The sequence below is a fragment of the Aythya ferina genome (assembly GCF_964211825.1).
Source record: "Aythya ferina genome assembly, chromosome: 11".
NCBI classification, from domain to species: domain Eukaryota; kingdom Metazoa; phylum Chordata; class Aves; order Anseriformes; family Anatidae; genus Aythya; species Aythya ferina.
Window position 1 is genome coordinate 9,892,977 of NC_140307.1, and position 21,798 is coordinate 9,914,774.

At 39.8% G+C, this 21,798-nt stretch overlaps 1 protein-coding gene and 1 long non-coding RNA gene across 3 annotated transcripts in view; both read right to left on the bottom strand.

The window, feature by feature from the left end:
* SH3GL3 (SH3 domain containing GRB2 like 3, endophilin A3) overlaps positions 1-21,798 on the bottom strand; it is a 52,987-nt gene that overhangs the window by 25,164 nt on the left and 6,025 nt on the right. The window lies entirely within an intron of this gene.
* On the bottom strand, positions 2,479-5,234 carry LOC311442646. The gene is made up of 3 exons (XR_014696789.1): positions 4,658-5,234; positions 4,456-4,565; positions 2,479-3,905 (listed from the first exon to the last, which is right to left on the bottom strand). It is a non-coding gene; the product is annotated as an uncharacterized lncRNA (long non-coding RNA).

The window sequence follows — 21,798 nt, forward strand, 5'->3', positions numbered from 1 at the left end:
GCTGGGAGCATTATCACAACAGCAATTTTTCAAATGAGAAGGGCATGCTGTGCTGGCAAAGCTGAGGTGAGATGAAGTGGCTGGAATTAAACAATCAAGTCAGCTACAATAACAGGACAGTGTCAGTTGTGGTCCTGCACTTTATGAATGCCACCAGTAACCTCCAGTGATGTATTATTTATGGCTCCATTTGCTGTATTTGTGAAAAAAAAATAATAATTTCCAAATCTCCTTTCTTTGACAGCTATACTTAGAACTTCTCCATGTGATTCATCTTCCTAATATGTTTCTTATATGTAAGGGTATGTAAGTTTTTTTTTTTGTTTCTTTGTTGTTTGCCAGAGCTCAGGGAACTGCAGACGTTACACTATCGCTCTAATGCTCCTCTGAGTTGTTGCACAGAAAGCTAGACACAAAAAGTCCGTGCCAGAAGGAGAGTTTTAAGTAGGGTCAGGAATGCTGAACACTTGCTGTTATTTGGTCAACACTTAAAATCCTGTACCCAGCTGATCCAATGAGTACACAATCAGGCAGCCATTTAAATTAACCTTATTAACAAAATCCTGCCAAATTATGGGTAAATACAGACTGTGTAGTCTAGACTTCCACAAGCAAGTCTGTACATTGAGAAGGGTGCTACCCCTCCCTGTAAGAAAGCCTGCTCTTTTAAATGCCTCTCGTTTGAGCTCCTAACATATTTCTGAATGTTTTATGCTCACTATGTAGCTGACAGCCTGACTCTTGCTGTGGCATTTCAGAAGTCTTGAGTTTCTCATTAAAAGAGCCTTGTACGGATGGTATCTCTTGCTCATCATTCTGGATTGCAGACTTTCAGCTCCAAGCAGGAATTACTTCTTTGCCACTGCTACAGGTTTTGATGCTACAGGAAAAATGAGAAGCAAACTGGTACTGATTCAATCACACATTCAAGCTCCTTAGATGCCAGGAATTTAGGGGTAAAACTGGAAGCCTAAGTACTTGATTGAATTTGAGGTAAATTGATGCTTTGGCCACACTGTAAGTGGTAATTTTGCAGTTAGGATGCCAGTCCCAGATCTCCATTGCCTTGAAGAAAGCTGTTTGACAAAAAATATGCTGTACATATTTCAAATAGGCAAAGAAATGAGAAGTTACATTTACAGGATACAAATCGTGACTTGTCAATTACTGCATTGTCACTAAACTTTGTTAAAGAATGCAATTTCAGCCTTTGTCGGAGAACAAAATCAAACCATCTGAGTACACAATTTGTGCAAGAATGGATTTACCCACTATCGTAGACTGTGTTAGAAGTGAAACGAGGAGTGTTTTCATCTGTTTTCTATGTTCAAACTGACCACATTTACTGTTCTGGGTCTCAAATTTTGAGTGTTAATCCTCTTAAAATCTGAAAAATAATGTGAGCTTCCTGCTGACCTATGCAACCATGCATAGTTCTAGTCCCTAAACAATGTTCGTCTTACAAAAGAGGAAAATCCCTAAAAAAATATTTTATTTTATTTTTTTTTTAAAAAAAAGGTTTGGGCCTAAATATGCAGGCAGTTGGGTAGCAGAAAGTTGAACACAGTTTGCTCAAGACTGTACAAAACATTTAACTGAAATTAGGAATTGAACAAACTCTGTGCTGTCCAACTGAACACCTTCATTCCAAAGCAAAACTTCAAAAAATATTACATAAAAGCTCCTTGAAATTGTATGCAAAGCAAGGAACTTCCAAAGTTCAAAGCCTCCGTGAGGATCATAAACCATTACATACAGTTACAATGGGGCAACATCTGAAAATAATACATCAGTAACCAAAATGTTAAATACTGATTATGCAAGTAAATAGTAGAGCTGCTCTCCTGTGCTGACAGGGAGATTAATGGACTATTAGCAAAACTATGAGGGAAATATTTTACAAAATATTCCCTAGTTCAGTCACTTCTATACTTTTTTTTGTCCCTGTGAGTTTTAGCTTTTTTTTTTTATATATATATAAATCTGCCAGAGCTCAGCAACAAAACCATGCTAAGCTGGATTTTGCAAAATTGATGTCTTAACAATAAACATATTACAAAACAACATCATGAAATTAAACCTGCTGATAGGTGTCAAAGAATACTCATTTCTGTGCAAGTCAGAAGGTACAAGGATTAACAAGTTTCCCCTTTTCCTCACAAATAGAAACAAGTGAGGGAAAACAAGAACAAAACAAAAAACGTAGGAAAAAGACACAACCAGAAGAGTATTGGTGAAATAGCTCAGTAGCTTATCAGACTGGGATGGAATGCTGCTTTCTATCAAATTAAATGTGCTTTTCCTTCAAAAGAATAGAATTGATCAGAAGCTTTCACACACACACAAAACTCAAGAAATATGAGGGACCTGGATGCTTTTGAAAACCCCAGCAAGTGCTTATCTAAATCTCTCGGCATGTAAATACTTAGAAGTCTGTCTCATGAGACTCATCAGAGAAGCGCACACGACTCAAAACACTGCCAAAATATGAGCTCTGTTTAATTTCAGATTCAAGCCATAAACAGCTGACAGTGGCTGAAGTAACTACTACTATATTATTATTATTACTTAATGCCTACTTTTCAAGCAATATTTTGTCCTTGTGTTTCTCCTTGTACAGCATAGCAGAGACTTCCCTTCTTTATGTTCATACATCATGGTTGCACAGGTGACAAATACTTCTTTAAAAACAAAAATAAAATATGTCTGCAACTACAATGTAGAAGAGTCAACAGTCATAAAGGGCAAATACAGTCGAATGCTGTGTCTTAGATTGTACAGACAGGTAAGGACTTCTGTATATCATCTACAATTATCACATAGGAAACACTTTGGAAATTACCAACGCTTAAACTAATGCTTGGCTGCAGCGTTACCTGTGCACATCTGGATGTGACACTCGCAAATGATCACGTACACAAAAAGATCCACAGCACTGCGGCCTAAAACATTTCACATGGCCTTAAGAATTCTGACAGTCAGCAAATACATTTCCATGAAAGTAAGCTCTGTGTTTTAAAATTACACAAAGCTGAATACTCAGAAGAAAGACGACTTGCACAAAAGAGCTCCGATCAATGGCTCCTGGCTCAAATGAACAGCCGCTTTTGCAAAGAAGCGCTCTGTGCTTTATAAAGCAATGGCAATCCTACTGACACAAGAGGCACATGTAACAATATTAAATTACAACAGACGTTCCATTTTCTATAGCATTTGCTTCTGCAACGGATTCAGTAATTTCTTCTGGGAGTCTCCTGTCCCTCCTCCTTTTGTTACCTCTTAAATCCCAGTCATCTGTGCTAGGAAAATTAGCTCAAGCTGGCACTTCTCTTACCTGCACCACCACTGCCAGAGTTAGCAAAAATGAAGCTTTATAGGAAGCTCTGTCAGAAATTACTACCTTTGAAGGGGTTTAACATTTAGTGCTTCAAAGTCAATACATCTGAAAGCCTATTTAAAATATTAGCACTTTACATTTCATTTGTGAACCTGTAAGAATCTTGATTTAAGTCAGGTTTGATGCAAATTCTCCTTTCAGCCAGAGGATCCCAGCCTTTGGCAAGAGGAGGCTGATAGCTGTACCAGTCCTTCTCTGACAGCCAGCACAGTTCTGACACTGGAAAAGAGGCTCAGGAATGAAACATGTCGCTGGCAGAAGGGATGCAGCAATTCGGTATATTCCCTAGGCAGCCTCCACCAGCTGGGATCCCACAGAGTCCTAGAGACAATTAGAAGCTCACTGAAGCTCCCAGTGCAAGACCAAAGTATAAACACTGCTTGCCTTCTGGGGAAAAAGGGAGCAAAACTGATGCTTCTCCATAGCATCAAGGTTAAACCAATGCCACAAGTTCAAATTCTGGGACCAGGGTCTGGTCTTTGTTAAGAGTATCATCGTCTTCATGGAACTGTGAAAAAATAAGAGAAAAGTTTGGCTCTGTTCAAAAACTGAAACAAGAAGCAGGGAAGGGGAGAGCAAGAAAATCACTTAACCACTGACAACTATTGTATTACATGCAGGTCTGTGCCAGGGGCAGTCAGCCCTATTAAGGTACTAAAGTCCTGCGTCAGGTTTTCCTGGCAGCCCTATTTGCATGCTTTCCTCACATTACAGTACATAATTGCAGAGCTGTCACTTTCCCCCATCTCTTGAGTATTTCTTTTAAGCCTTGTAGATTTTTTCTCTCTCAGAAACATTAGGCAAGCCAAGCATCCTGAGAAATGTTTTCTCCTCATGCTCTAATCACTGGTAGCTCTGCATGTCTTTCTTTCTCCCCACCACCTTCTAAGTGAGGAGAATTCAAGTCCCCTTCCCACATTTTTGGTAAATTATTTGTACATCTCAGGGCTAATAATAAAACTGCCTGCCCCTTAAATTCATCTGCTTGCCTTCTGATTTAGTCTCGTCTCCCTACTACTGTTTTTCCATTTAGTCTGTCCTTCTCTTAGTTGCCTCACCTCTCTTTATGACTTATCTCTCTTTGCCATATGTTCCTTTGAGTTTCCTTTATTTTCTTATGGCACACACTTCTCTCCATCGAGGGTGGATGTAAGGCTCTGCTCAAAACCTGAAGAAATCACACACACAGTGGGAAAAAAAAAAAAAAAGAAAAAAAAAGCAGCACATCTGAGCTGGCAGCCTCCAGCTGCCAGCAAATACCTCAGAATTCCTCACAAGGAGAGAAAAGAGGGGTAATTTCTTCTATTTTCATCCATCGATCTTTCCTATTAATTTTCTGCCATGAATAGCTCCTCAAATAGGTGGTTTCATGAAACAGATTCCAGGCTGTTGTGGGTTTATGTTTACATCCAGCCAGAGAGTTCCTTTTCCATCGATGCTAACGCGCCCCTCACGCACAACATACTGATGCTGCCGAGCCACAGACAGCTCACAAGAAGGAAAGAGCTTTTCTTGCAGCAAAGTCAGCAGGACAGGGGCAGAATGAAGAAGCAATGGTGTGAAATACAAAGGCTGACTGGTCACAGCAAGGCATTTGCTGCTGTTAGCATCTATTTATCGTCTCCATCTTGTATGGTACAAAAATAAAACGACCAGCACAACCGATACTTGAGCAATGCTACAGCCAAACCTCCCATCACAGCACGGAGCAGCGTGCCCTGCTGCACGGCCGGAGGGCCCAGCTGCCAGGGAACAGCAGGTCTCCAGCGGGAGAGTCTGGATGTGAAGCAAAGCAATTCACTCCAGCTTTGGACCAAGACTCAAACCAAGCTTAAACAAACAAGTCCAGTTCCCCCCTTGTAGACAAGTGGGGAAAGCCTACTTACGGCCCTTGTTTATGTTTTTGTGTGTTTTTTATTTCTCATTTTATTTCATCATTTATTTCTTCCAAAACCAACTAGAGACACTACAGCAAGATTTATTTTTTTCCTAATTGGTCCCATGTCATTTTGGGATGCACAATATTCACAATGTGTATATTCACAACAAACTGAAACCAAATCAAGTATTGCCCAGCTACCACAGTCCATAAGCAAAGTTGGCCTACTACTGTTCCTAAATTTCTTTTCAAGTTAATTTTTCTGTGTCTTTATCCTACACAGTGTATTGCATACAGCAATACCATTCCCTGCAACTGCACACAGGTCACAGTCAGTAACACTAACGACAGGGATACAGGAAGAGCAGGAAGGTAACTGCTTTGCTTCTCATTGCACTGATGCTATTATACAGTTTCTAATATTTTCCAATTGTATCTTGTTTGGGACAGCAGACTGCCTGCTGCTCATTCCTTCTTTAGAGATATGTTCAAGGCCTGTCAGAGAAATGCCTTTGGCCCTTCTGAAACACCGCACATTCTACAGCAACATCCATGCCATATAAAATATTGCTCCTGGTACAATTTCCTTGACATACTTGCTGTAACTGGAGATGAGCTGAACTCTTCAAAGCCTACTATTACAGACCATATGCATACTGGTTTGTATTTTCACATGCATACGCATGGGAATGAAAGACAGGTCTTGGATAGGATACTGCATTCCCTTAGTTAACTAGCTGGTGCAAACAGTAATTGAGCTACTATCCCAACTAATCCTGCAGGGGAAGGCATTGATTCTGTTCAGAAGAACAGGAACAACTAAAGGAAAAGTCATTATTTAAATGATTTTATATGGCTTTATTATTCCTATCATTAAAGAGATGTAAAAGTCCATAAGGAGTAGACAGGAAAAGGAGTCTTTTCTTTGCCAGCGTGTTTACCCTCTGCACTTGATACCCTCTGCACTCTGTACCTTCAAGTATTGCAAGCATTTTCTCATTACGATGAAGCAAATTTTCCATTGCTTTCCCGAATATAAACAGACAGTTTTTGTTTTTAATGACAATGAATTTATGTAAGTCAGCAAAGGAATTCAGGGAACATGTACTATATAAATATAAAAAAGCCATTTAACAAAATCTATGTATACTGACAAATTAATCTCATTTAGAGCATACCTCATGGCAAGCAAGGCTATTCTTAATGCCAGTTGAGCCTGTTCGAGTTAGTCCATTCAGGTTTAAACAGCAGAGGAGATAAAGTAACTCGGTTTTTATGTCTAAGCTCTCTCCCACCTTAATATTCGACACAGACTCATAAAGCCTTGCAAATCTGATGTAAGGGCACACGTTTCTGGCAGTGTTGATGTAAATCTATGTCTACTAGACAAGTTAGCTCTAGATACTCATTTGACAGTCTGTAAACCATATATTTACCTAAATCACTAGTTTCCTAACGTAAGATTTACAGTCATACAGTGAGAGCCTGCTGTGCATCTAACAGAGATATCTTATGAATGAGACCTCCAGGAATTGTTCCAGATGCACTAGCATCCCTTCTGGCCTTGTCATCAGTATATATTGATCCTATGAAACAGTTCGTAATTAAGTCACTTAAGGAGAAAACTTGCCAGAAAAAAAGGTCTAATCATCATGTCAGTTCTGATTAAGCCCAACTCCAAAGACCAAAGAACTGCCTAGTTAGAGTTCCTGTTTGTTGCCCAAGTGTCAGGACAAAATACTCCTACAGCTATGAGCAGTGGCTTGATAAATTGCTCTGAGAATTTCTGCTGAGGCAGGAAATAAAACATTTTAGAATGAGCAGTTATTTTGTGCGTACACAATGATAATTCATCCGGCCTTCCCTCCCCAGTGTTCCCAACAGCGTCCCCCCAGAAGGAGCTGCATACACTTTTGTTCTTCTCAGTGCTCTGCTCAGGAGACATTTATTGGTTCCCTCTCATGTTCTTTTATCAAAGTGAGAGACTGGTTTATGCTATTAATTTATGTCATCTCTAACTCAAGGCTGAAAGAATGAGGAGTCCTGGGACACGAATACTGTAACGAACGTCCCAGAGAAGATCATGTTCTTGATGTTATTTTGAGAAACAGATAATAACGCAAGGAGAGGGGAAAACAGCTAGAAAGAGATATAACTACCTTTGCTTTCAAGGGGAGTTGCAATAAGCCTTTGCTTGAAAAGCTGCTTCCTATGAGGTTGGGTTTCTATCCCAATAACATACACTGTTTATGACTGTTTAATTAACTTTGGCCTTCTGCCTTTAAATTGCAAAAGCACTTTCCCACAGACACATGGACACTTGAACTTCAGAACACAGCAGATAAGTGTCACCAGTTCCATTAACTGCAAACAGCTACGTGCCAAGCAGTCTGTAGAGCCCTGGAACGCCAGGTTCCAAAAGCACAGCACAGCCCGAGCTCTGCATCACCTGCAGCGGCACAGGGCTCCAGTCAGAGGGCTCTCACTTAGACAAAATGCCATCAGTGTGAATTCAACCCTTCCGTTTCGCCGTTTCGAAGACGGACGTGAGTCTGCTCCTGCCTTCAGGTCTGTCAGCAAAACCCTTTGGGATTTAAGCTTCTGGCCCTGGGGCTAAATGAGTTAAGGTTACTGGACAAATACATGAGCTAGAAGCTTACATAATGTTTAATATTATTCTAGCAGAAAATGTTTAAAGGAATGTATTCCACCACTTCAAAACCTAAAAGGCCAAGTTCGTTCTCTTACAATGCATACAGTACTTGTTTAATTTAATTTCCTTTAATAAGCCTCTTTGACAGAAAATATTAAGCAATCAGTAACCATATGCAGATAATCTTGGCAAGACCCTCAACTGTAGTTGTAAAAGTGCCATCTTTTCTTTCTTTCCCATAACATATAGCAGCTTTCCCAGCTTCCTAATTACATGCATTCTTTATTCTTTTTAAGCATTAGCACAGAGCTTAAGCACTAGCTACTGAATAACATGAAAAGAAATGTGTTGTACATTTAAAGGGGAAAAAAAAAAAAAAAGAGCAGCTGTCACCGAGCAGAAGCTTGATTACAGCAACAGAGAGCTAGCACAACATCTCAACTGCAGCGAGGCCTGGCATTTGCTTCCCAAAGCACTCTGCTCAAAGGAATTGAATACAGAACAATTCAAACACAGGGTTTTTTCCACCCTCTCTATTCCCCCACAAACAAGCTGGACCACCCAAAGGTTAATGGATCTCGTTATTAACTCACCCAGCCAATCTGCCATTACCCTGAAGATGGATTTTTTACCTTTGGGTCCCACCACCTTTTAAACCAGATGAATCTGGGCATGGCAGTGTTTGTAGCTCTACAGTTGCGGCACACGGTATGATCTGAAGTCTCTCCTTTGGATGTGGTGAACCATCAGCTCAGATGCTTTTAACCTGAAATCTATATTAGACTTGACATCCTTGCCAGGTACCTCACCAGGCCTGCTCAGCGCCTCCCACGAGCACTGTAACTTTCAGTGTTTGACCACATCAGTGGGATGAAAAAGCAAGCAACACAGGCTTCACATAAGAATTTCTAAACCACGGTGCTTTTATTCTTGATGCCCTCAGGAACTACTGAACATCGGAGGCAGCAAAACCACCAAGAAGTACATTTCAGAAGCTGAGTCCATCCCATAGTTGTTCAGATTTCTACATCTCCTATTCCTTCCTGCCAATAAGTCCAATTTACATGTACCAAAATACAACCCCCCTTCCAGAGAGCAAAATCCTGTTCCTATGTAAAGCCTTCATCTCTTCATCTCCGTGCCATTGTACAAACCATGGAGCTCCAGTAACCATCATACATGCTTTCTTCATGCTTGGTCTAGAGCTCTGCACAGAAGGGTTGTGTACAGCCCTTTGATGGCTTCTTGCTATGGTCCTTCAAAGCGCCATCAAAGAACATTTCCCATTCATTACAACTGTTGAGACAGAACACCAGTAACAGAATGAGACAAGCCCAAAGTAATGCAGCTCTGAGGCCAGTACTTCTACATATTACACAACACCCATTCCAGTTTGACAACCATAGCTCACCTGCAATCATAAAAATAAAAAATAAAATAATTTAAAAAAAAAAAAAGTCAAAAAGGACAGTAAAATTTTGAATCTACAGAAACCAGAGAAAAACGAAAACAATCAAACAGATCATTTGCATGAGATGGGGGCACACCAGTACTCAGCACGATGTCTGTGAGCTTAAATTAAATGCATACAGATATCGAAGAAAAGCATAGTATTGTGGACAAAGGAATTTCTTATATATGAATGAAGTGCAAGACTCTGGACTCTATAATGAGATTTTACATTTCTATAGAGAGTGAGTCATTTTGCACCAGGGACTGACACGGCATGGCATTACTGGGTGTTTTAGTCAAACTTGTCTGCTAAAGCTATTCTTTAGCACATGCATTGTACAACAAAAACTACTTTGTATTCCAAAACCTTGAACAATTCCCTGACAAATCTCTACTGTGTTTCCCAAAGAACTCGACACTGTTGCCAACACATGCATTTATAAATTAGTATATTGAAAGTAATTGAAAATACACATCTCAAAAGGAAAACATCTTTGTAAGAATTCAAATGTACTAAAACAAACTGACCCATCTACATTTTTAGATGAAGACACATTATTCCATTTTAGTACCTTATTAGGACCATACAGTGATAATAAAGTGTGAGACTCGAGACTGTCAACATTTCAAAAGAGAAGATGCAAATGCTTTTAATAAGGAAACCTGATTACACTGAAGTCTCGGAAAAAAAGAATCAAGTTCATTGATCTGAGATGTCATGTAGCCAAGAACAATGACATACATGAAAGCATAATGCTTCACACAGACAGAAACATGCTTTTACTCCAGAACTGCATTCTGCATATCTAAAATATTGTTCCTTAATCGGTTTAAAATCTTGCTGTTTGTGGAACTGAGCATATCCTAAAGATGCAAGTAGAAAGACATCAAAGGGCCATCCAAAACTCTTAAGTTAATACCCGTCCTCCCTTTTCCAATTTTACTGATTCCTCGCTCAGTTCCAAGCTTCTGTTAAAAATAAGTAAAGAAATAAATGAAGTCTGAGTTTCTTTGGGAAGTAAATTTGGGTGATTTTGATTTCAAACAATGATCTGTTTGGCCCTCGCTTATCCAGCCAAAATACACTGGCAGACAAGTGGTTGTGGTGCATCTCACAGAGGCAGTCCTCCTGCAGGGTGAGAAAGGACAAGCAGCAAACCTCACTGGTGGGGACGTACCAGCAGCACTTCCTGCTTCTCTCTAGGTGTCTTGTTTCATGTAGAACAAGCAGGCAATATTTTGTCCTTTTTCCTCTCCACACATAGTTGCTAGAGCTACGAATGACAAGTTAGATGCAGAGCAAGTTCCACTGGGTGTTATCACATTAGCACTTCTTCCTCCCTCTAAAGCTCCCGGTGCAAAAATTTACTTGGCAATGGTACAATCCTGATTTGGCTTTAAAACAATCCCTCTTTCTACAGATATTCTCTGTGCTTATAAGTAAGGTGTGGCTTCCTTTTGGCTTACTCATACATGCCCACTGAGAAGATGAGAAAAGGTGATTATGCTATAAAACAAAACCCTGAAAATCGGAGATTTAAATTACTCCTTTACATGCTTCCTTTCTAAGTAATACAAGGACCTTTCACGTTATCGTCAGTTACCCCCAACTCCTGCTTCATCTAAGATGCTTCTATATTAGAAGACTCTCAAGACTAAATTTAAGATTGCTTTTACAGATGCAACCAAGTAATTATCTGAGTGGCCCCTTATGACATAGTTTTATCCAAAGAGTATTGAAAGAACGTGAAAAGTTTTTTACTGCTCAGATTGCCTCTTGCTACTTTAGAGTCCTTTTACAACCTCACTCTAACTTCTGTGTCCATTTTACTTCATTCGTCACGCTGGTCCTTATTCTAATCAAGCAGAACTTCCTTCCCCTGGTGCTCCTCACAGCTGAAACAAGCTCCTCCTCCCCTCCTCTGAAAGCAGATTTGTTTTTCTCCCTCACACAACAGCATTCTCAGTTTTTCACTGAAGGAACATTGAAGACTCTAGGATTTCATTGCATAAGCCCTACCACTCAAAGGCTTTGTAAATTAAATGGCTGGTGGTGCTGCCATTATTACCCCAAGTCATGATGGTCACCATTCAAGCTGGGGGAAACTGGTAGCAGAGACCTCTTGTTGGTTCATCATCCAGAACTTCCATGTGATACAGGTCTCTTACAAAGCACAGTTCATTCTACTCTGAATTTGGACAAAATGTTCATTAAGGTATTTTCCACAGCTGCTTAGCCTTCTCTAAATCCTTCTCCTCCCTGGCAAGACATCCCTTGCACTGTTACTGGATGTTGTGCCACTGCGATGAGCTAATCCATCTGAAAGCTAACCACACGTTTCAGCCCGGTTCCCTTTCAGATAGCCAGACAGCATCTATCAGCTCAGAGTGTGATCACACGAGCACCCTGAGCTGATGCAAGGAAGTGGGCAGGAGCTCACCTCGGGGGTAGAGCAAGGCCACGGCGGCCTAGATTTAGGCTGCTGCAAGCTGCCACGCAGCTGTATCCTCAGCCTGATGGAATCCAGTTGCTTCAGCTGATGCCTTAAACACAGGGCTTGCACACGCAGTGCGAAGATACCAGTGAACAAAACACAGTCTTGGGCAGTCTGACTTCCTTAATAACCTTCCTCTTAAACTAAATAAGCTTGACATTACCTTGTCAATGCAATACCTCTACATTTTCGTCCTCATCACATGACATGTAGCAATTGCCCCCTCCATCTACTGAAAATCTATGCTTTGCCTTATTCTAGAAATGCTGGCACACTGTCAGTCATAATCCTGGAAGAGCGCACTGCTCTGAGTCATAGCCCCTTATTAAAGGAGTCTCTTGCACTTGGTGTTCCCATCACATCGTCTGACCCGTTCCAGCACAATGCCCTGGAATTAACCCCAGAAAATGGATCCTTCATTCTTTTCTCAGGCTAAACTACCCTAGCTTACTCATTTAAAACAGCTCCCACTGGCTCTCCGGAAAGCTCACATTAAATACCTCTCTGATTATAGTGCAGACCTCAACTCAGGAGGGGTTTAGCCAGCTTTGAGAACAGGAACAGTCCCAGAGCTGGCCATGCGCATGAAGCTGAGCAAATACTTGAAGGCTTCATGGAAGCAAAGCCCAGTGTATCACCCTGCCGCTGGGTCCAGTACCAAGTCTGATTCACTAGAGCTGTTGAGAAATAGCCAATTGCAACATTTTTCTCTTACAGTAGTATTTGCTGGTGTTACATCTTTTACATCATTTTGAACAAAAAATAAATCTTAGTTCTTCATATAAGAGAAATCAGTCAACACATAAATCAGGGCTTGCATGTGCAGAATGGGCAATTAAACATCCTTAAAACATTTAAATCACTTTTTATTCTGGAAAACACTTAACTACACTGCATAATTCATGAATATCCAGTTGCCCTGCCACATTTTTCATGACCAAAGATTTCTGCATATTAGACGGCTTTATTGAAAAACCATTTAAAACAAAATATTTGCTTTTGGAAGGCTCCATACATTGGGCCTCATTTTGAGGGCACAGAGCACGTACCTTCTCTTCCTAAGATCATGCCTTAAATACATTCTCAGTGCCCAGATGTGAGGCCGAAAAAATACACATTTTATCAAGACTGATGCCAGAGAGCCCTGTGCAAGTACGAGCTAGGAAAAAGGCAGGGATTTTTACTCAGTTTTAGGGCTGACCTAATTCTGCTTTTGCAAACTCAGAATGTACTTACATCACTTTCATTCAATTCAAAGCAATCTCATATATTCAACACCACCAACAGTAAATGTGAGCCTTAGAAATTAACTGACAAATATTACTAAATACCAATACTTGATGAGACCAACCATGGGAGAAATAAGGTAGACAAGATGCAGGCACTTTTAATAGTGATTTACAGCTTTAAGCTCAATAATACTTTACCCAGATGCATAAACTTTAAGTTTGAATGTAAATAAGAGCCGCTAACACTAGAAGATACACTGCAAATAGTTCACAGTGCCATTTTGGGTTTTAGACGTTACTACACAATTATGTATTTAGTTAAAGCAAACATTTCCTTGGCACTGCCATAGTTTAAAGTGGCAGTTTTAGTGAATCCATTATCAGTGAAGCATGTGGTCAAAATCATCCACTACTGAGCTCCCTAGTGAGCTATACAGAGGAAGCTGAGCAACAGGACTGTCAACAGAAGTTGTATAAAGCCAGATATATTAGCAGTCAAAATGATAATTTTTGGTCACTCCGGTTTAGAATTAACTTCTCCTCACATTAGCATACTATTGCTCATCACTGCTTCAGCATAATGCTTATCAGCAGGTATACCCTGTGTGCATGGAAAGTGACAAATAATCTCTATTTATTGCTCTGTCAGAAACTGCTTTCCTCTCCATCAGGCAATAATTCTTACTGAGCTCCATTCCCACAAAATCACCTTAAAGATTTGTCCTTCAATGTTATTAAACTACTGCTTACATTTTTAGTGCTCACACTAACCCTGTGGATTTTATTAAGTCACTATAAAATGCACTGCTAATTCCACCACCTTCCCTTACTTTTTACTGTGGATCATTTTGATTTAAGTGGTATCATTCTGACTTTTTGAGCCGTCAGTCCTGTAGTTCCCATCGGTTTTGGTATATTGTGAAATACCCACATTATTCGCCCACTCAGTCACTCCCTGGTACATCCTACTCAAGGTAAGCCACCTGTTCCTGCTGTACAGGGACTATTTTTCCTTTGAAACTGTGATTTTTTTGAGCTCCTCTGCTTGAGGGGTTTTTAGTTGTTTTTTGAAGTCATTCAATTTGGCATTTTTCACAGGCCCTTAAGTTCATGTTCAGCATTAGAGCACTGTGAAGCAATGTGCTTCCTGTTCCTGGGTCCACTCCAGACAGAAGTGAGTTTTTAATGGGGTCACAGTCTCATCACTCAAATATTTTGAAAAATTCAGAAATGTGCTCTCAGCAGCTTTGCAGCTTTCACACTTCATGTGAGGCCTTTAGCAAATATACCCAGGGGAAAAACAAAAGGACTTGAGTTATCTTCTTCTCCTTGCTGGTGCAACCTGTGCTCATGATGAGTTGCAAAACCTAAATGGAACAAACAAGTCTCAAACACTCTTCTTTAAGTGCAAGTTTTTAATAATCCATGCTCCTTTCATTCAGTTATTAGAAAATGACAAACTCTAAGTATCACAATTTTGAAAGTATATATATATTACTTTTATCTCTGTGACTCGTCTAGAGATGAAGTCACCATATATTTTTGCCTCATTTTTATAATTCTATTTCAAAAGACATTAATGGTTTTAGGCAGCAACACTTTGTTGCATGCAATACCACAACCTGAAATGCTGTTGGAGCAATGGGATTTCTTAGTCCACACTTCTAATACAGACACTGCCCTGCACCTCCAGGAGGTCCAATTCTTTCTCGTGGCTACAGCAGCACTGCAGAAATGTACCACAGACATCATGCATGGGGACAGAAAACGCCAGACAGAACTATCTGTATTTCATTGTTATCAAACTGTATCAAATTCCAACTTTAAATTGAAAACACGTAAAGCTGGAAAAATGTTCTAAGTATAATCTACACAGAGAACAACACAGACCTTTACAGAGTCCTCCACTATAGCAGTACATGGGTTTGTACCAAGTAATTCCTACAAAAAAATGCAGTTCACCTATCAGGAGCAAACCATGCCCAGGCCCACAAAACAAGAACCTTTAGCTACGGTTTAAGAGATCACTGAAGGGCAAATCTCAATCATTCACAAACTCACTTGCAATGAGTGTCACAAGTCCTGCATTCTTCTTACCAAGCAAAGCAGTAGACGCAGCCCTTTCAATTTTCATCAAAGTCATGTGATAATTAAGAATACACACAGTGATATATGCTTAATTATTAATAATACAACTCTAAAGTACTTAGCATACAGAATCACAGAGAGTTTTCCAAAATTTATCATTTCTGTTTGAAGAAGTAAGTACAAAGAAAAGCAAGATTTGGCACTTTTCAACCCCTTTAAGACGTGCCATGTATAATGAAGGGAGCAAATTAACACCCTGACTGGCACATATTCCAACAATGTCTGCAGGACCCATTTCATTCGACAGCTACGTTCTGGATTATGGCAATAGAGCAATTGGTGATCTTTGGTAACATTTGCACAATATTTTGAGCAGTCAAAGGGGCTACTCATTGCCGGCAGCTCAAATATATTCCAGCCCATCTGCCTGCAACTATCCTAAACCAGAGGCTAAGAGCACTGCTCAGGGTTATTTAGGTAGCAATATCTGTCTTCAGTGAAACCAGATACAGGACTCATCCGTGGGGCTCTTGGAGCCCCTAGTTTCAGTGTGGATCCAGAGCTGGGCAAATGCCACTAGCCCTGATTTAGGATTTAAACCAGACTACAAAACGTTGACATCTGGAGGTTTGGTTTAAAGACCAATGGTAATTCATCAGATCATACAAGGTGGCACACACAAATGGTTCAAATATCTTTCTCCTTATAGTTTATTACTTTTCTACTGCTGTAGATATTTATAAGCCCTTAATTGGAAATTATTTTTCTTATTTTTTTTAATAGAATTTATTTAAAACAAATAAACACTTCCATAAATAATTCCATTACCAGCATTTGGTTTTTCTTCTTTACAAAACCTTAATTGGTGATTTTTATGGTTTTGTTTTTATTAAAATGCTTTTCAATAATAATTTCCTTTTCAAGTCTCATCAGATCTTTTCCCTCCACCTGAAAATAGGCTTTTCAAAAGCTACAATTCTTCCAGTATTGTGTACATTTGAATAAAGCATCACAAAAATTGTCAAAACTTGTCAAGATGAGGCCATAAAAATCTCACCACTTTTTGCAAAATCTTGTCCTTGTTTTCTTAACAAATGCAATTTTGATATAATCCCCCAAAAAGCAATTCCTAGAAGCATTACTACTTTTGTACAAGAGTAGCTATATTTATGTGCATCTTTTCCCCTTGTATCAACAAACCTTTTGTTCATCAGTTAAGAGATCTGTACCAGTCTTCTGGCTGCTTCCCAAATATGCTGATAGACAAAGAGGTGCTAAGCGCAAAGTCACAAATCTGTTATGCAAGCTATCCTTAGCACAAGCCTTCTCAGTCTGAACTTGTTCTTTCTTCTCTGCAGCAGGGTGCAATCCCACTCAGAATTCCCACTTAATTTCTGCAACCCCACACCAATCTGACTACAGCTCCCAAGTATGACAAGAGCTAATGGAGAGACACTGAAGACTGCTTCCACGAAGTCAGTGTCAAAAAAGCAACATAAGAAGCAATGAATATTTCTGATAAAGAAAGCACGCAGCAATTCAGCCCAGACCTTTGGCAGAAAGTCAGCCGCACAGCAGCACTGCTCCGGGCAAGTGTCATTCCACACAGTGAATTTCAGTTATTCTCTAAGTAGTGTTTGCTCAGAAATATTTCTCCAGAGACTGTTTTCCAAACTGTTTGTCTTCTAAGTAATGTCTTGCAAATATATTTCAGGCAAAGGTTATCTATGGGGAGTTTTTGCTCTTCGAAGGCTTAAAGGCAGTCAGGGAGCAAATGCAGGTTACAGACGCACGCTATAGCTTTACGAAATAATGGAAATGCTATCATCAATTTCCATTTAGGCACAGTAAAACTGGGGCTTGGAGCTCTCAGAGGCAGAGAGAGGTAAGACTATTCACACTTACGAGCTTTAGGGAATTTTAAATCTCAATGCATTTCAAGATTTTACTGGTATCATCTTAACAGCAAAAGCACACACATACTTCAAAATGAAGAGCTTTATTTTTTTAACCTAAAAACTGAAACCACCTTGTAAAAGTCCTTTGTTCCAACTTCAGAAGCAACTTGGAAACAAGACAAATATTCTTCTACCACTAGCGAAGCACATCCAAACACACTGCTGAAGGCTCCTGGCCTCGCATTTAAGCACAAATGGGAACAGCACATTGCAACCATCTGCTTCATTTGACCTGCACAGACCATTAACTAAGAGGACAGTTCCTAGGTGATATGGATGCAATTGTAACTCCTTGATTCTACAAGTAGACAATTAAGTAGGATCCTGACTTTTGAATAGAGATCATAGATTTCATCAGTCATAAAAACAAGAATACAATGTCTTTGGGAACTCCAATCACTTTACTCCAATATATACATTCGGGTTGGGTCAAATCTGTAATTGCAGAAGCTTCTTTCCATTTGTGTTAACTTATTTACATCCTTGTTTTACAAGATTACCTTGGGGGCTCAGGGGGTCCACCAAAGCAACCTCACACAAAACTTGAGAAAATAAAAAACCTAAATTATTTCCAGTATATGACAGTCTGCTCCCCTCACCTCTCAATGTAGTGTTCAAGGTCTTCACCTGATTTCGGTAGGACTGAGCTAAGCCATTAGTCAAAAGCTTTCTCAAGTCCCAAATACATTTCTGATAAATTACAGGAATCAAGACCTCAGATGGAAATTGATTTGGTTTTGTTGTTGGTGGTTTTGGTTTGTTTGTTTTCCCACTACCTAAATAGATCCAGAATAGATGTAAATAGATCCAAAATAGATTTTTTTTTTTCATTGTTTGTCTCAGTGAAAGTGCATCATTATAAACCAGGACTATCTAAATGGAGACAAAACTTCACAGCTTATGACCATATAAAAAATTTTCGATAAGACTAAACACCCAAAATAATTTACTGATGTGTAAATTAAGGAATCTCTCTTAGAGAGCATATTAAATGACAGAGTGAAGTTGGGACAACAAACTTCTATAACAAAATGGTGTGTGATGGCAAATGGAGCAGGGAAAACAACAGGGCAGAGACTGATAGAAATGAACCAAAACCAAATCAGTTAAGATAAGGGCCAACATTCCCCACAGTATTTTCATTCATGTAGCCAATTTATCACTGTTTGTTGTTGGTCCTCCCCACTCAACACAATGTTCTCCCCACTCTGGGTGACAAATCAGGTTTGCAAGCTGCACACCCTAATTTGCTGAAGAATCAAGCACAGAAGCTCCTGACGCAAACACTGGAGGCCAAATTCAGTTTAATGCTGCCTGTTGCAGGCGTACAAAGGAGGAGAGCACTTCCTCCACCTCACCTACCGGTACCACACAAACCCAGAGGGGCAACCAGCCCCCGCGCTCTGGCATCACCCATTTCCATGCCTGGCAGCTCAGCCAGTTGGGGTTTTATCAGTGCCCTCAGTGCCTTTGTGTGCAGTGCCTCTGAGCCTGGCCCAGACAACAAAGTAAGTGAAAGCTTCATCACGGGAAGGGATCATCACTGAACATAAACGCAGACAACATTTGGACAACCACTGTGACCGAGCTTAGAAGGAAGTAACCAAGGAGAAAGTTTGAGGAAAAAGGAAAAACCCATAGACCATAACTGCTGATGAGAGAAAGTACCCAGCAAAGTTATTTATATTTAACTAGAAGCCTCTTTTGCAACCTATTTCCTCAAATATGAAGCCATTTCTACCAGTAACTCTTTTCCTGCCTAAGATTGCAGTTCACTTGTGTTTGTGTGCCTCTCTTCTACTCTTCACTACAGAAGTTTTCCTTCCCATTAAATTTAAATACAGTGACAGGCAGTAGCACAAACTTACATTAAACAGTAAAAGGGAGGGAGGAATTATTTCTTCCACTGAGCAATAATGTAAAGGGTCTTAGAGCATGTGGAGAGCTGTAGGACAGATTGGGGAAGTGAAGAGGTTTAGTTTGCTAACCTCCTTCCTCCCTCAAAGGAAAAAAAAAAGGGGGGAGGGGGAGGGAAGTCCCACATCCAACATCAAAGTAGTTCAAATTTATTATAATTTACAGGAAAAAAAACATGTAGGGAGTCATGTAGGGAGTGTTCAGATGTTAAAGCCATAAAATGATAAACAGCTAATCTTGCAGGTAACTAACAGTTGCTGTGTTCCAGTGCTGCCAGGCAGACATCCAAGCAGCTTACACCACAAGCAGCATTCAAGCTGCTGCCTTCAGGAACCTTATCATTATTTTCTTTGGAAGGAATTTCTAGAGAGCAGACTGGAACTGCTGGTTCTGAACTGATGTAAAGTTAGGGGCTTTGATTAATTATTTACTTTCACGGGGTTTCTTTCCCCCACCATGCACACACCTACTGCGAGCCAGAAGCCAAGCCTCTGGGTGCAGCTTTCCCTGTGGGAGAGGGGCAACGTTCCCATGGGCGCAGCCTTCTCTGGCCTTGGAGACAGCACAGGCGCCAAATTTCGCTTTCTAGCTCTCTCAATGGAACTGCAAAAGGGAAGCTCGTGATTCTGAATCGAAACAATGCGTTTCTGACCTCCAATCACACGTGGTACTTAGTGCACTAACTAATATTTTTTTTCCACTTATTCTCTGCTGGGGAGATATTGTTATCTGAAAATCCTAATCTCTAAACCTTTGCTTAACAGTCCCAGAGGGATATTAAAAACAGCAACGTTAGGTGAAAATGCCATGTTCAGTTCAGGTGAACTTTCTCTGGGTCAATGGAATTACACCATATTTATATGGGAACTTTAATCCAAACTCATATCTATATTTTGTATTTATCCCTAAATCTTATGCAAAGTGAAAGATTAAAAGCAAAACAAACAAAACCACAGTGAACATAAAGTTCTTTGTGACACGTTTGCAAATATTATCAACGTTTGAAAGCAGAATTTCTAACAACTGGACATTGCATCTGCAGTCCAGAAACATAAAATCGAATTTTGGATCTGTCGTTGATGGGCTCCTTAACCTTGAAGTCATGGCACTTGCAAGTACCTCACTCACCTGTACGTGCTTTTTTAAAAAAAAATAAAAAATGGGAACATTGAGACCTACCTGCCTTTGCCAAGCACACCGAAGGAAATAAGGAGGTTGTTACTACCTAGGTCTGTCTATATTGGTTTTGCTGTTGTATTTCTTTTTTTTTTTTTTTTTTTTTTAAAGAAAAATGACATTTTCATGACTTTTTCACCTTCTATCTATAAACTGAATGCACAAGGTCAGAAACTCTGTCAATACTGGAATTTTAAAAACCCTTGATTTCTTTTGAGTCCTCAGTTTTATAATCATGTCCAGTTCCTAACCAGGCTAATGTCACTGCAGTTCATTAAACACAGGTACAAAACCAAAAACATACTTCAATTAGCATAGTACAGAAACAGAACTAATACTCATCAGAGCCTTGGCATTGTCCTTTGAATAGAAGCAGGCAAGGCCAAGTTATTTCTGTGTTTCACATACACAGCTGCTGCTATTTGAGATGTAGGAAATTAAAGAGTATATTCTCCCATCAATGCATTTAATGCTTTAATAATAGATACAAGTACAGTGATATGACACTAGAGCTCTACAAAATAGAATTGAAGGTGTACTCTAACACTAGATTAGCCCTTTTCTAATTGGTCTCGTTAAAAGCACTGTTAAATCCTGCATCTTCCGCTCTCAGCTAGTCATAGAACTCCATCAGGGGCTTCCTTTCCATGAACAGGAAAGAGCCTAACAATGACAAAACAGCACAGCACAGAATTAGACTATCACAATGCTCTGGGGTGAAAGTGGCATTAATATAAATAGAAGCAGTTTCTTCTTAATGCTATCATTATAAACCAAAGCTTGGTTTTTATAGGGTTTTTGAAGAAGGTAGTAAGAATGGGACATATTTTGCAAGATGAATTACACATATTTATAGAAAGTATTGGTCTTAGGGTAGCAGAACAGACAAAATGTTATATTAAAACACTTCTATTCTTCAGCAATACTTTGTTCTGGAACTGCAGCTATATTGTGCTGCAGTCTATCGAGAATATATACAGCTTTCTCATATTAATAGGAAGATGACTGAGGTTTTATCAGCCAGATTCTGCTGTCAGTTATGCTGCATATGCCTATGTAAGAGACACTACACTGAGTCAGCCCAGATTTTTATCAGCATATAAAGCAGAATTTGTCCTCCTGGATGTATATTACAGAGGCTGTCCTGAATTCTATATAAGAATGCAACTTTGTGGTAGAAATGTATCTGCTTAGGATATTTAAGCAACTTGGAGTAACACTTAGCAAATGATACTGAAGAAAATCTTAATGCAATGCGATTGCTGTGCTTCACTTGTCTGTTTGTTTTTCAGCATTGCAGGATTCTCAAGAGACTGCACTGCAACGTATTACCCAGCGTGTGCCGCAATGACTCAGGCAACAGCAGGAGTTAAGGATGGAGTGCCAGCTCAGCTCCAGCTTGCAGGATGCCTGTGTCAAACTCTTCAGCAAAGCCAAGAATCTATAAAAGGAGATGCGTTCAAGGAGAAAGTTCAGCTTCCATTCCATCATGCTGCACTGTTTGCTATTGCAAGGCTATTCAGATTTCCACAAATAAATACGTTACGCATAAAA